The following is a 16,426-nucleotide window of genomic DNA, read 5'->3' as shown; positions in this document are numbered from 1 at the left end:
AGTTGGCCCTTGGGAAGGAAGAAAACTTGTTGTGAAAATGCCTCCTAAAAATCAAATGGCTAGAGAACTTGAAGAATTGAGAGAAGAGTTGGCAAAAGAGAAAAGAGAGAGGAGAGAACTTGAAGCATCTAGAGTGAGGGAAGAAAGATAGATGCGAAGAGAGAGGCTGAAGCTTATTGCAAGGATAGAATCCTTAGAAAAGGAAAGGCAAGAACCTAGAGGAGAAGAGGTTAGAGGAAGAAATCATGGAGAGAACCATGAAGAAGAAGAGGTTGGTAATGCAAGGCAAGAGCATGAGACAAAAAAAAGAAAGGAGATTTATGAGAATCATTAAGGCAATACAAGGTAATGGTGGGAAGAACCATATTGATTTTCCAATATACCAGGGTAAAATGGATAGTGAAGAAGTGCTAGGGTGGATAGAGGCCCTTGAGAACTACTTTGATCTTGAAGACATAGAGGCAGATAAGAAGGTAAAAGTAGCAACAACAAGACTGAGAGGAACATCACTCACTTGGTGGACTAGTGTTCAGAATGAGAGAGAGGAAAGGTGATGCAGGGCACCTAACCTATGTGGCAAGGGGGAACAAGTATCTCTATTGCCAGAAACCTTGCCACTCCATGAAAGCGAGGATTCAAGTAGATTAGGAAGTTGGAATAAAGGTTTGGTCCATATTTTACAAGTTGGTCTATGTTTTGTACTAAAGGCACATGTAAGGCCCACAAGCATTTTGGTGTGGTTATAAACCAAGTGACTCCATCGGACCAAAAGGCCTTAGAATAGGGTATTTAGAGTCTAAACAGTATTAGCAAAAAGTGGTTGTTTGTTTGTTTTATGGCTAGGAACGCCTATATGGTTGTTCCAACGGTCATGTAGACCTTTATATATGTCATATGTGATCTCAGTTGAAAGGGGGAGATCAGAGTGTACGGTGGTTTGGAGAAAAAATAATAAAAACTTCAATTTTTTGGAAATTTACTTAGTTGCATTTAATAAATCCATATGACCAGTTTTGAGTCAATGGAATAGTTTAGAAAGTTAGGGAATGCATAAAAACTATAGTTTGAAATTTGAATTTCAAATTCAAACGGTCATATTAGTTTTGGAGGGAAAGTAGTAATTTGGTATTTGTTTGATTAAATAAACCTTTGTAACCAACTTGGTCGGTTGGATAGGTGCATATAAGCCTATTTAAGTTGTAATGAACATATGCAAGACATGAATCATTATTGGTATGAAAAAAATCACAGAAATTGTATAGAACAACAATCATACTTTCCTCTGCATCAATTAAAAAAATAAAAAATAAATGATACTTATACATAAAATGGGGTTCTCTGTGTGAATGAAAATCCCCGATGATCTAGGACGCCGAATCTGTACAGGTTCATCGCCAGTAGCCACACCCTATATACAATAAATAATGTAATTAAATGAGATTATCACAAATATTTTACAAGAATGCATCAATATTTAATCATTTAGAAAACATCTAATTACCTTTCCTTTGTCAATTCATGCTGGCTCACCCCTCGCACTTTGTCCCTCTGGGGCAGGTGGTATCTGTAAGATAAAAGAATGATTAGCAACCATATATGCTACAATATCAAATAGAAAAAAGAAATGCGAACACAACATAATGTACCGTAGATATCTCAAGGCCAAATAAAATGGCCGAGAGTGTAGCATCATCTATCTGTCTGAGCTCCTCCTCGGTCATCAACTAAACATGAATGAAGATCACATACATGTAAAAGTTAGTATGGCTTAAAAATTAAAATTACTCTATTATAAAAATTAACTTTAAATCACATATGTCATAATAAAAAAATGTATACACGTACTGACACCAAAGGAGTCCATGCCTCTGCATTCTCCTCCTCTCTCACATTAGGGTCTGTAGCCTCTACACGTGCGTCTAGTGTATCCTCATCTAATACAAAATGATACTCAGGAAGATCACCTATGAGACCCAAGAAAATATTCTTGCATGTAATGCAAGTGTGAGACATACAAACGTGTGATGAGCTAGCCAATGATGAACTAGCACCAACATCATCAACACGAAGAGGCAGGACTGACCTAGCCTGAGATATCATTAGGCTACTCAGCCTATGAATGGCTCTGATGGTCTGAGAGCTAGCCTCTGCCATAATATCTAGATGTTGCACTCGAGGGGGGGAAGATATCAGGGGGGGGGACAAAAGTGCCAAGTTTCTTCCGCTGGGAAGAGGGTCTATCCTGAGGAGCTCCTAGTCCTAAGCCCATGTTGGGCTTCATGCTCCAATAGTTCACTTTAAATTTCAACACAAATTCTACATATAATTTTTTAAGGAAATAAAATGGTATGTCTAAATTGCCATGTGGAGGGATATCAAAGACCATCCACCAATGGTCCCAAAAATTTGCACATATGGCATCATTTGTGCACCATTTAATCGATAGTTTGGTTTTTTTTGGGTCAACTGGTATACCCATTTTTGGGTTAACAAAAAGGCTTGCCAAATCATCTTTGGTTATGTTGAGGGCCACGACCTCATCATAATCCAAACCATCATCAAACATCTGGTGCATTTCATCATGCCAACGAAGAGCGGCATTTTGTTGGTTTGTAAGGGTTTCAATATTATCCACTATGGTGTTTAACGTGGATAACATATGAGCCAGTGCATGTACATTATTGTATGTTCTATGAAAACCTCTCAACTCAGTGAGATTTTCATTTATCAAATTTAGTGAGTAGGTAGAGGATCATTTGGTGGACGGTTTTGTGGGGATATTGGATCGTTTGGTGGTGGGTTGCGAGGAATATTATTCCCTGCCTCAGTGTCATCATTTTGATTAGCCATTCCTATTGAATTGCAAAACGTAATATATATTAAAAAAAATTCTAAATTTTAACCATTTTTGTCAAAAAAACTCTAGATTCAACTAAAACAAACAAAATCATGTTAAAATCTATTAAATTTAGGTTAAAAATGAGTCGGGGGGGGGGGGGGAGAACATACCTGATAACTGATATCCGATTTGGTATTTGATATCCGATCCGCGATGGCAATACTGGCCCAAATTTGCGTAAAATAAGGGCCGCGGGTCTGTGATTTTGTTTAATCCAATGCACAGGTATCAGATATCCGATATGACATTACAATATATATAATATAACATATAATATATAATAAATATTACATTTTATATATTTTTATATTATATTAATTTACTATATATTATAATATAAAATATTATTATTATATTATATTATTATAATTTATAATATATTATACTTTTTTATTATATATTATATTATAAGATATTACTTTTTATTATTATATTATATCTTATCTATATATATATTATATTACATTACTATATATTATAATATATGAAATATTATATTATATTATTATAATATAATATGTTATTATAATATTATTATTATAGTATAATATTATACGATTATAATATAATAATAATATTAAATAATATATCATACTATTATATGATTTTAATTATTAGTCGGATATATGGCTCGGCTTAACCTTCTAGGTTTGGTTCCTAGATAGGTAAAAAAAAGTCAGAGCGGATTTTGAAGCGCTTTTAGGCATCTTCAAACTCTTTTTTTTTCACATCGCCACTTTTTGGCACACCATGATTCTGCACATACCCTATTCTATAGCTTTACTATAAAGACTTTATCAGTCCCCTTGAAGTTCATCTCAAGGATATCCCATGCTTCCTTTGCATAATTTTCTACTGCAATCTTGGGGAATACTGTCTCTATCATTGCTTCTTCAATAAGACTTAATGCATTTGCATCTCTTCTCCTTGACTCTTTCAAATAAGTCTTTTGTGCATTTGTGAGTGTAGCATACTGAGTTGGGTCTGTCACATCATTGAACCCATTAATTACAAACTCTTATAAATCATTTGCAACCATAATGATTTTCATTTTCTTTGCCCATGTATCATAATTTTGTCCATTGAATGGTGGTGGCTACTGCCATATCTTTCCTGTATCTATTACCATGTCAAATATCCCAAGAAAACAAATGCCCTAACTCACTATGGATGTGAGGCCTCAAAGCTCTAATACCATGTGAGAAATAAATCACAACTTTAAATTTGCTCGGCACTCACTATTGTCGAGTGCCAATTTGCTTGGCACCTTAAAGAGCCAAGTGGCAATTTTCTCAGCATGTGAAGGTGTCGAGTGATAGGCAATAGGTGTCAAGTTAGTTTGACACTAGAAGAAGCCAAGTAAGCTTGGCACACGAAGAAGCCAAGTAAGCTCAACACACAAAGGGCAATGTTTGGCAACAATGGATGCCGAGTGAGCTCGACTCAAACTGGAAAAATTATAACTTAGTAAAATTTCAATGTGAATGTTTCCACTATTAAAACTAGAGAGCCAAAGCTTAAAGCTTCTAAAAAAACTTCCCAAATGCAATGAATAGAAGAATAACAATGGATTCAAGTATGCTTTCTTGCTTTCTATTCAACTTTGATTATGAATATTACAAAATCTGGGAGCATTTGGCTTCAACCAGAAAAGCCTAAAATAACCCTAAACTGGTAAAATTTCAAATTTCAATGAACTTTAAACTTGCAGCTCTAATGGCTGGATACAATGGTGCTTGGAGCAATCACTGCTTCAACATGACAAATCCAACAATAACGAACTTACAGAATGAATAGAGGAAACTCGTGCAACTGGACAACACAAACTTCCTTCTATATCTGCAACGATTGATCTGCTAATCAACTTCTTTCTTCTTTCTCTGTTCTACAACTCTCTACTAAACTTTTGATCTGCTGAATCACTTGAATGAATCTAAAACATTCCTTTTGTCATACTTTTCCCCTTCTTTTCCTAATTTCAAAACTCACCCACCACATTTATGTTTTATGTCTATTCTTGAGTCCGTTAGGGGTGGACATTTGGCTCCAGGGGCAAACGTCAACAGCATTAAATATTCCAACAATTAGATCCATAATTGTATGTTATTTTTTATTTCACTTGCATAATTATTTTTTCAAATAGTTATCTAACATAAGAACCACAAAACAAATGCTTGACGTCAATTATTGAATCTCAATAACGCAGGGTTCTGAAGATGGTGAATCATTTTAATGAATCTCAATAACATGCCATCCTTCGAAATACATTAGCCTTCCCTTTATTACTTAGATGAGTTCAGTATCCTCCATTGACATTACATTGACACATTTGGTTTGGTTATATTTAACACAAGGGAGATGATGAGTACCAATTTTAAATTCTATATTTTGCATAATCTAAATCTCCTTTTATTTCCATATTCTAAATTTCTTCTTGAGTGCCATATCATGTGTGTGCCCTCTTCTTTTGCATATAATTCTATAGACTGAGGGTGACGTCTGGCATAAGATGATGGTCTTCGATTTTGTACACAAAGAATTCTGAGCAATTAAAAATACAAAAAGAATCACAGAAGCACTATTATTATTTTTCACTATTATTATGATATATGACAAAATGGAGTGAATTTCATAGTTTCGTTTGCTAAAATGCTACGGAAAGATTTGTATCTTAAATGTTTAATAATATTTAAATGGTAAAGTTTTGTATTTGGCACTTGTAGCTATTTTCAGTTCTCTCGAATTGGTTATAAATGTCTGTAAACAATGATAATAGAAGTAGATGAGATGGGATAGTTAATAATTTTTTGGAGAAAACATGAATTTTCTTTTCTAGTTAGAAAAACAGAATGACAGTTTATTTAATGTATTGTATTATTTCCGGTTTTCAATCAACTTCTATATTAATGCTTCCTTTAATGTAAATTAATTTTAATTTTATTTTTATTTTATTGTGTGATTAAAAATTTCTAATATTTCTTTTTAAAAAAATTCTTCCTTAGAGTCTTATTTATAATTTAATTTTCCTAATTTTTCATGTAATATTGTTATAATCTCATTACATATGGAAGAACATGTTCTATCTTCATTGTGTTGGATATCGTCCTCATTAAGTTTAGCTTCTCCCATGCAACTTAGTGAGCCTACATTGAAGATAAATTGCTATTAATTATAGTATGAATTTTTTTTTATTTGGTAAGAAGAGCTTATAATTAATTGTTCAATACAATGTTATTAGATTGGGTACTATTGGTGAGAAAGAAAATAAAATTTTGAACTTTGAACGAAGAATGTCATAATTTATCGATCATCTAGAATAAATTCAAGAATAGTTAGCATATATCAATGGATATTATCTTTTTAAGTCCATTTTTAAAAATATTTATAGATCAATTATTTATAGAATTAAAAGATTTGGTATGTCAATGGATATTATCTTTTTTAAGTCCATTTTTTCCCCATGTAACCTAGTGAGCCAATAGGTGTTAATGGGAGATTAAGTTTAGTTATATAATTTAAGATTACTAGATTTCATAAGAAGAGCTTATAACTAGTTGTCAAATATCAATGACAAAGAAAATAAATTACTAACTATAAATTAAGACAATTGTAAATTTATGAATCTCATAAAATAGACTTCAAAATAATAACAATTAGAATTTGTTCAAGCATTGTTTTCGATTAAAGATAATAAAAAGTCTTTTACAGGGGACCCAAAACCCCAAATATTTTAGATAAAGATCTAACTTTAAAAGTATCAAAATGAAATAGTGTCCTTACCAACACACACACCCACACCTAGAACCAACACAACCTAGAAAAAGCCTGCAAAAACTAAAACACTAACAATCTAACTAGAGAAAAAATAAAAAAGTTCAACACATAGGTGAAAGAAACTACTAATTCTTCCACTTTATTTTTGAGCTCTTGCTAAATGTCTTTGATCTTCTTTGTGACCTCATCGATATCTTTTTTGTTGGAATCCATTTCTTCTACTTCTTCTTGATGTTGGATTGGGTACATTTTCCAAGATCAACATCCTATGCCTCCTAAGATTCCCCTAGATCGAGAACCAATTGCACCTCATTTTTGTGATATGATTTACCCAACACCCTATTCATGCACTCAACAATGACTTCAAGAAAATCCTAGCATCTGATTAATGCATCTATGGTCACATTTTTCATTTTGTCAATTTTTCTTTTCTGCTATTTGATCATGTCTTGATTACCCTTCTCCATGATCTCCTTCTTCTTCGCTTTCTAGAACTATTTATCCTGCATCTCCTTTTTTCCCCTTCTAGAGCTCTATATTTTAAATTCAAAAGTCCATTTATCCTATCTAAGCGTGTAGAGAGAGACCACATTTATAGTTTTCAAAACACCATAAGAAGGATCGATAGCTAAGTCAGTGGTATCTTCCTCTATAAGATTAACATTGAATTCCTCTTCATCAACTGCTTTTAACATTAGAATCCTAGGATTTGTCTTTATTTTTTCCTCTCATTACGTCTTGTCCCTTTTCCATATAGTTTTGGACTCTAAGAATGACCCTCAATCTCCATACCTTTAGTAGCTTGTGGAGAAATGAATAAATCATGCTCAACAGACTAACCATAGTCAACTAGTCTAATGGATTGCTTGCTCGTTGTTCTTCCACTTTTTCTTGCTTAGTCTGAATATTCTTTTCTTTGATTACCACTAGTGAAATCATTTCATTTTCAACCGAGCATGGAGAGGGAAGGGAAACCAAGACATTTCCACTGCCAAATAATCATTCCAAAAATTTGTAATTTTTAACTTCATCCAATTTTTTTTTGTCGATCTCCACTTTCCCCTTCCTCTCAATCACATCCTTTTCTTCTTTGTATTGAATTTCTTCTTCTATTTCTTAGACAAGTTAGGCATAGTTGACTTGAGCCATCTTCCTTTTTGACAAAGATATCATCAATCTCTTTGTACTAAAATGATATTTATATTCGTCTAATTATTAAACTTTTTGTATGTAAGACAACCAGAAATAGAAAATAGGAATAAGGTACTAACATCACACATGAACTTATAAAACACTATCTAGTTTCAAGAATTAGAACACATACAAGGATGAGACAAGGTAATAGAATTGTTTTCTACAATAACCTTGAGGGGAGAATTATGCAAAACAATTAGATATTCACAATATTTAGAAAATATTAACATAAATAATATGAAAATCACAACGAAGTGATTACATGAGGAGAACCCTTTAGGAAGGAAACTATCACTATAATAAAGTTGTCAATATATTATTAAAAAATTGGAAATGAAATATAATATATTTGTAAATCAAACTTCTTATCAAAATAATCATTTATAGCACATGCTTCAATGAATACATTTATTTATATGTTAGGGATATGAATAAATATCAAAATATATAGTAAAACAACTTACTAATAGATAAATCTCTTTTATGGATGTAATATATTAATGTCAATAACAACCATTAATGACAACAACATGAAAATCAACTTTAGATTATAATAGTCCATGTTGAATGCATGTTTTATAGGCTATTAATTTTAATTCCAAGTACATATTTTACAACTAGTAATCCTTACTAAGCCTCACATTAAATGCAAATTTGAAGGTCACCAAATCAAGTACAAATGCTCAAATATACTAAATTTGAAAAATATCTAACAAAAATAACCCAATGAAATAGTTATTAATTTACATTTTCAAATTTGTCAACTTCATATAAGAAGTTCTCTCTTATTTTCTCATCATTTTTTAAGAAAATTTCATTTAAAATTTAGAAATAATAAGTCAATGTATGTTTTCTTTCACAAAATTAAAATTTGATTTTTCAAAGAAACAAAAATCTAACCTTATTTTTTTCTAATAATTTATATTAGTTTTTAATTTTTTAATTTTATTTGTTTGTTTGTTTTTTCTCTACTCTTTATAGATGTAATTTTTTAATATTTTTTATTAATTAATCTTTACAATGATTATTTTATTCAAATATATAAATTAAAATATAAATAAATAAATTTCTAATCTATATTTAGATTTTTTTAAAAAGAGTTATAAATTAATTATAAATTAAAATTTTCACATTAAATTATATTGGAAAAAAATATTAGTATTAAACACCTATCAACTATGCACAAAAGCTTACAAGAGTTAGCATCTAATTCTTTTACTATTTATTTTTATTGGTATAAGGTCAAAGCCATATCAAAATTTATTAATGTACAAAAATCTTAGTTCAAATGGGTACTGGTAGGAAATAATGGAGAAGAAAACCTCAAATCTTGCCTAGAAAAAAAATCATTTATAGATCATAGAAAAAGGGGCATACCCCAGTAATAAATTTTGGCAAACATAAGTTCTACTAAGTTTGAAATTGTTGTATACATTTTTCCCTTTCAATCTTAGGAAATTAGGAATGAATTCCTTCCTCTACATATTTCTCAAATTATGATAATAGTTTTTTACTCGAGATCAAAAATCTCACACTAGCACATTTAACCCTAAATTTTGACCAACATACTTAAATGGCTTGGTCGGTCGTCATTATAAAGGAATTTTTTTTTTAATACATGCCCATGTTGGTCACAATTGCAACCAATGCTTTCAATTTTGGGTTGGTCTCAATTGTGACCAACACGACAACATAAAGACAAAAAAAGTGGCATATCAGTTGAGCATTTAACTTGAGCGGTAGGTCAGCTAAGCATTCCACTTGAGTACCGTACAAGTAGAGCATTGTTTGTGAATAATTTGAGGATTTTCATCATTCTTTATCATTGGAGCATTTGGAAATTCATCTACTATATCCCTAAACTGGAACCGTCGGTCATCATTCGAGCATACACTGGAACCATCGGTCATCATGGGTGAGTTGATACCTTCCTTTTTAAACAATCATTGATTGGGGATTGATTGGGGGAAAGTTTAGTTTTAGGAAGCCCTAGTTATGAGGGCCTAAATAGGAGGGTTTTTAAGTTGAGACATAAACTGAGAGTAGCATCCACGGTAAGGGATTTTGTGGTGTATTAGCCCTTTATTTAAGAATTTGTCTCTACATTGTGGTGAGTATTTTGAAACAAATATGGAGGCTTGGATGACTAATGTTTCTGCGTGAACTTGTTTTGTGCTTAACTCAGATAGATAGTGGCTTGAGTCTTGGTCTTTTTTATCTTAATATTTGTGAATTTTGCGACATTTTTCTTTAATTTGGTCATATTGAGCCATGATTATCATTTTCATGTGGAGACCATAAAGAGATGTCTCTAAACGTTTGATTTTGGGTTGACATATGAATGGCAACAATACTTTATCCAAGTATTTTATTTTCTCTATGCCAATTTCAGGTACATTTGGGAATTGCATACAAAATGGTTTGATTTGTTGCAGTTTTATATAAATAATAATTTAGAATGTTAGGGTTGAGGATGTCATGTTGATATATATATATATATATATATATATATATATATATATATATATATATATAGGGAAAGGACTTTATTTGGTTGTCTCAGATATTACTATGTAAATTAACCAACTGATCCCTTCCTTATCACTCATGATGACATAACAATAATTACCATTCCTAATATTCCTTTAGAAATGTGTAATGATTTCTACAATTTTGGTTTGATCAAACCACTTACTTTAGGGTAATCTCTTGTCTGATATAATAATTCAAATAGTGATGTCTTTTGGTGTCATTCTCAATGTTTTAATATGTTCAACTGATCGCCTTAAGGGAGCCTCTACTCACTTTGCACAATCCAAGTATGGATAAATAAGAACAAATAATATTTGATTATACCCTTCCAGATGTGAGATCAAATCTCATAATGTATCCTTTTCAAGTAATTGGTAGCAACTTTTGGAATATATCAGTTGTTGCTCTTTATACAATTGTCTGATTCACGTCTTTCTCTAGATGTCAATGCTTACTATATTGATTAATATCTTATGCAACATGAAATTTTATTGACGAAGTTTTGAATTAATTGTATAAATAAGTTGTATCTTCAATAAATATCCCTCCCATTACTAATGTTGTTAGTAATATTAAAATTGCTGAAGTTTGTTGTTCTCTACGTCCCTAATTTTTTAATGGTTATTTTTGCATTTTGACTAGTTTGCTGATGATTTTCCTTCTTGATCATTGTAGACATGATTGTTTCTATCATTCATATTAATATAATTGTTTGATAACAAATTATTATATTAATATATATAAATATATATCTATTGTACATTATATTTTAGGTTTATATCAATAGGAATCAATATCTGATTTGGATATAGAAAAGTATATAAATAAATATGCATATTAAATAATTAATGCTTGAAAGGGATAAACTAATATGTGTAGCTACTACAAAGGTGAAGGAGTAGACATTCATATAAGTTTTTAAATAGGAGCAGAAAATGGTCCAATATCTTCCAAGATACGTCAAATTAGCTATTAAAGCACCCAAAATGAGTGTTAAAGCATTAATTCCTACCCAGATGAAAAATTAATTTTCACAAAATTTCTAAGTAGGCTCACCTCCATTGTACAACTGGTTTGCTTCTATTAATAAACTAAGAACGATAAAATAAATCTTTATCTAGTTTCAACCTTGGAATAAAGAAAGAGTTTGTAATGTTCAACTAAGAAATATGTTGAAATTTATTGGTTCTTTGAAATTTGAATAGAGATAATATATAATTCTTTTGTTGGAATTGGTAAAATTAAGTTTAGAAGATGTGTATGTGGGGCTATTTTTCATTGAAACAAAAGAAAACAATGCCTTCTGAAACTTGTCCTATTATTTTTAAGAAACTTGTGCTGCACTTTGTCATCATCCGTGAGTCACTGTGAAGGTTTTCTTTCCAATACTCCAAATTTTGCTTAGTTTTCTTTTTCATCAAACTTGGCATATAGATATAATCACTTAGAAAATAAAGTGTAACAGACAAGCTTCTTGTATGATAGATGCTATGGCTAGCAAATGTACATTAAGGAGCATAGTCAGAATCAAAGGAAAATGAATTTTTATCTATAATGATAGCACTTCAAATGACAATAATCTCAAGAAAAATGTACATCATAAGATGTGGGACAATCGATATGAGCAAAATCAAGTCTAGAAAATTCCCTATCATACATGATAAAAATGTTCTACTACAAAATCTTACCAAGAATAGAGAAAATAGTAAGAGAAGAGACACCCTATAATGTCAGGCACTTGTCATTAACAACATTGATGAAATAGTTTAAAGGAGGAGAATTAAATATTGTGCCACTCTTGAAAATAATTGTAAGCTTTGGTAATTAGAGTCTGGCAATACTTGAGACATTAAATCATAGATCAAGTTAGCTATGTACAAGTCTTGTTCTCAGATACAATAGTCATTCTAAATGCTGCAAGGATTATCTGGTATGTAGGCTCTACAATATAGGTCAAGGTGGTGCCAAAATAAATGATAGTTCTCCCATTTCCCTGAACATCAATACTCCAAACCTTGGGATGGATGGGAAGAAGAACCCCATCAACAAAAACTTTATTTATCCCAATGTAGTAAAAGGTCTCTATAAATATGTTCCTTAGAAAAGGAGAGTAGCTCATCAATTTCTTCAATGACTACCTTAATGGTGTCTGCCCCAATATAAATTAACTTGTGGGGGGGGGGGAATAGTGTAGTCCACCAAGTAGTAAGAAGTTTTATTCCAATAAGTTTACCAAGTTGTGAGGTGAATAAAATAGGCACCTTCCCCAACCCCATTACATAATATATTCCAACAAATGCTTAACCTATAAAACTAGGTCCTTAGATTTTAATCCCACAGCTAAATGCAACATTGGGGATTCTAGTACTCTCCCCTAAGCTTCTATTGAGTGTTTCAGTCTCCATAGAGAAGATCCTAGTTCTATTAGGGAGATTTGCAAAGATATGGTAAAACATGCATGAACTATGGATCCTTGTGCAATTACATGAAGAATTCGAGAGAGGAGAAACTAGTTGATTGATTGGTGCATAGTAATGTACTAGCATAAAATTTGAAAAATGCCCTCAAAAGAAGGTTGATCCAGGATTTATATGGAATTTCTCTTTACAAGTAGATCACTAATGGGTAAGTATATTTATTAAATTAATAGGAGTTATATTGGTTTTTGTATATATTCTATATTAAATCTCAGGCTTATATTTATTTGTACATAATCGATGGTGCATTTTATCAAATCAACTTTGCTGATTACCTTTTAACTTGAAGGAGTCTATGTAGTAGGAAATGGGCCATTCAAAAAGTTTTAATTGAGGTTTGTGGAACTTTTTCAAAAGAGCTTCCTCTGTGCTAGGTAGTAATTATTATGCAATTAATATGGAATTTTTTTTTCCTTTGTAGTGCTTCTCCTCTAATAAACTCTATGTTAAATTCAAGGAGTGCATGATGCTTGGTGCATATTGTAGGCCAAATGGCAATTCCTTGTTTCAAAGTATAAAGTATTCAAAAGCTTTCTCTATCTAATTTATAGGAGAATTGTCTCTGCACTATTTAGTAAGTATAATTTGTAGTTGACATGAGATTTATACTTTATGAGTTTATTGTCTTTCTTATATTACTACCTCTAATGAATTCTTCTTAAGTATTTTACTATCATCATAGATGCATTTTTTATATGAAGTCAACTACCTTATATTGTAATAAATTGAACTCCATTTTAATAGGAATTTGATAATTTAGATGACCTCCATCAACTTCTCTGAAGTATATATATTTGCAATATCTTCATAAGATTTAAAATAGCAGAAGATAGAAATGGGAGCTCAAAGACCTCCAAAGCCTCCAATAGACCTCCAAAACCTCCAAAGCTTCACTAAAAGATTGAAGTACATATCGAATTTGAATTCTTTTATTATCATATTTGAGAATCTACAAAGTAGAGTTCACATAAAGCAACAAAATTTAAGCTTAAGAAATTAACAATCTCATATATATATGGAAGTTACAACCTTTATAACTAATGTAAAGAAATGAAGTAAATTAGTTAACTCTCTTCTCTTGCTAAATAGACAGACTACTTCTCTTTTTACAAAAATAATTTGACAACTATGAATTAAGGCCAAAAAAATGTATGGAATGTTGTCAAAAGTTTATAGTTGTCAACTTGTTGTAATGGTAAGTAGATACTAATTAATCTTTACTAGGACCTCACAAGGCTCACTAATAAGCCTTCTTAGGGTTTCCTCCAAGACCCCACACTAGGATAATTCTTTACTTAATCCTCCTATTCTTTCCAAGGATATCTCTAGCAATTTCCTACTTCAATATTCCACTTTAACAAGATGCAAGACTCAAAGCATCAAGATTCTATTAGAGTAATTATTTGTTCGCACTTATGAATTAAATCACTTTGATTTAATTAAATAAGTTTCCTATTACTCTAGTTTACTTAAGCTATCTTGTAGGTGCATATAATTAATATTTTATTAATTATATTATGCAACCTAGCTTTTTTAGGCTTTAGGTTACCCTTTTTAGGTTTTGATCTCCTTTTATAAGGATTGATCACTTTTTATTTTTAATTATGAAGATCCATTGAATAATATTTTTTTCATCTGAGTTTTTCAGATCAAATCCTTGCCTCTTCTTGTCTTTTTCTTCTCCATGACAGGTTTTCTGCATGGAGGTTTTCTTGGGCTTCATGGATTTGTTATGCACTTTTGCTCAAATCCTACATGGTATCAAAGCCAAATCTGCTATAGCTTGTTTAGTATTTCAAGAAAAATGGAGAACAAGGGTTTGGTGGATCAAATCTAGTGTTTTTATTGGGTCTTTTATGAGAAAATTGATGGGTCACCAATTTTTGGAGTAGTTTGAGGCTAAACAGACATTATAGATGGATTCAAAATGCATCAAAACCCTCGTTTCCATATAAAAAAATTTCAATTTGGACAATGTTGATCTAGGAGGCAAAAAAAATTTTTGTACAGGGTTGTACGGCCTCTGCAAGCAATCCGAGATGAAAAAAATAAAAAAATTGCAAAAAAAAAGTGTAGCAATTTTTTTTTACCCACGGCAGTTAGTTAGCAGTAGCAGAACCACTAGCAGTTAACCGTTGCAGTCACCACTAGAGGAAACCATGAGCGGTTACCACTGGTGGTTCGCCAGTGGCCCGTAGCAGCTTTGCCATGACCTCATCGCCGCTCTGCCCCATAGTAGCCCTCTGCCCTCCCACCACCCCAGCTGTCACTCCGCCAGTGGTGCGGAGGTGGCACCTTTTTTTTAGTTTTTTAAAATTATTTTTTTATTAAAAAAATTAATTTTTCATGCATTTTAGAGGGCCTGGTGGCTTTTTCTCCATAACTTGAGCATACAGACGTATTTTTTCAATCCAAAAAATGCACCAAAAAGCTAGTTCCAAGACAGAGATATTTGTGTAGGTTTTTTTGAGTTTTGATGCAGTTTGGTTGCCTATTTTGGTAGTCAAAGCTAGATATTCTATTTTGCACTCTAGGAGGCATATCTTGAGTATCCAATCTTTGATTTTGGACTTCTTTATATTGCTGGAAAGCTCTTTCTATGCTCTTTTCAGTGATGCTAGTTGTTGTTCTAGATTCTACTCTAGGCACATTTTATTCAGCCTTCTACATTTTTGCATGCTAGTGGATATCTTGGCTATTTTAGGTTTGAGGATCGATTTTGTTGCTTCAGATGCTTCGTTTTAGACTCTATCTTCTGTTATTTCAGCTTTATTTTTTTTATTATCATTGTTGATATTCATTATAAGAATCTTTATGCAACACACTAAGATAAAGTGCCACTACTGCATTTTGGGATCCTTTTTATCATTGTGATTCGTTGTACTCGCACTATTTTATAAAGTGCCATGGTGGGGATAGTTGATTGCCATTTAGCCCATCTTCCTTTTTCAAGTGAGTGTCCCTTCCATGGCATTAGCCCCATGATGTGTCAATGACATGTGCCTTTATAGGTATCTGTACCTCACTCTTGATGTGTTTGGTTCCTGTGTTGTAGGAGATTTTTTGGCCCATCTTTTTAGTTGCTTACCACCTCACCCCATCTACATTAAGGGGGGGGCTTATATTGTTGGTTCTAATGCTTCCTTGGTTTGATGGTTTGTTAATGTGAGCTATGTCTTTAGTACTTAATCCTACATACTAGGCAATTGCAGTGGCTAGCTACCTATGCATTTCAGTGAGATGGATCATCTACCATATAGACACACTTGGTTTATGCCTTCTATTTCTGTGGAGGTTCTTTAGATCAACACCTTTTGATAGAGTTTTGTGGCTTTTCATGCTTCAATGGTTCTCTTCATGATCTCTCTTTGTTCCTATTATCTAGAACATTCTTTGCTATTTCTTTTTGGAGAGGGGGTTTTCCCACTGGGTTTTCTCCTTTGTCTCCAATTTATAGAGATTTCCTTGTATTGGGTACTTGATCAGGCCTTGTTGTCGAGACCCACTTTTCTGCTTTCATAGCTGTGCTAGGTTAGCTTACCTCCTGAGC

General features: G+C 32.1%; 1 pseudogene; it reads right to left on the bottom strand.

The window, feature by feature from the left end:
- Positions 1–11,980: 11,980 nt before the first annotated feature.
- On the bottom strand, positions 11,981–15,110 carry LOC149547718 (aspartyl protease family protein 2-like; annotated as a pseudogene).
- Between the last annotated feature and the right edge of the window lie 1,316 nt (positions 15,111–16,426).

Source organism: Cupressus sempervirens, chromosome 7 (assembly GCF_028749045.1).
Source record: "Cupressus sempervirens isolate cs-2001-9-10 chromosome 7, ASM2874904v1, whole genome shotgun sequence".
Classification (NCBI taxonomy): domain Eukaryota; kingdom Viridiplantae; phylum Streptophyta; class Pinopsida; order Cupressales; family Cupressaceae; genus Cupressus; species Cupressus sempervirens.
This window is presented reverse-complemented; position numbering and strand designations above follow the sequence as displayed.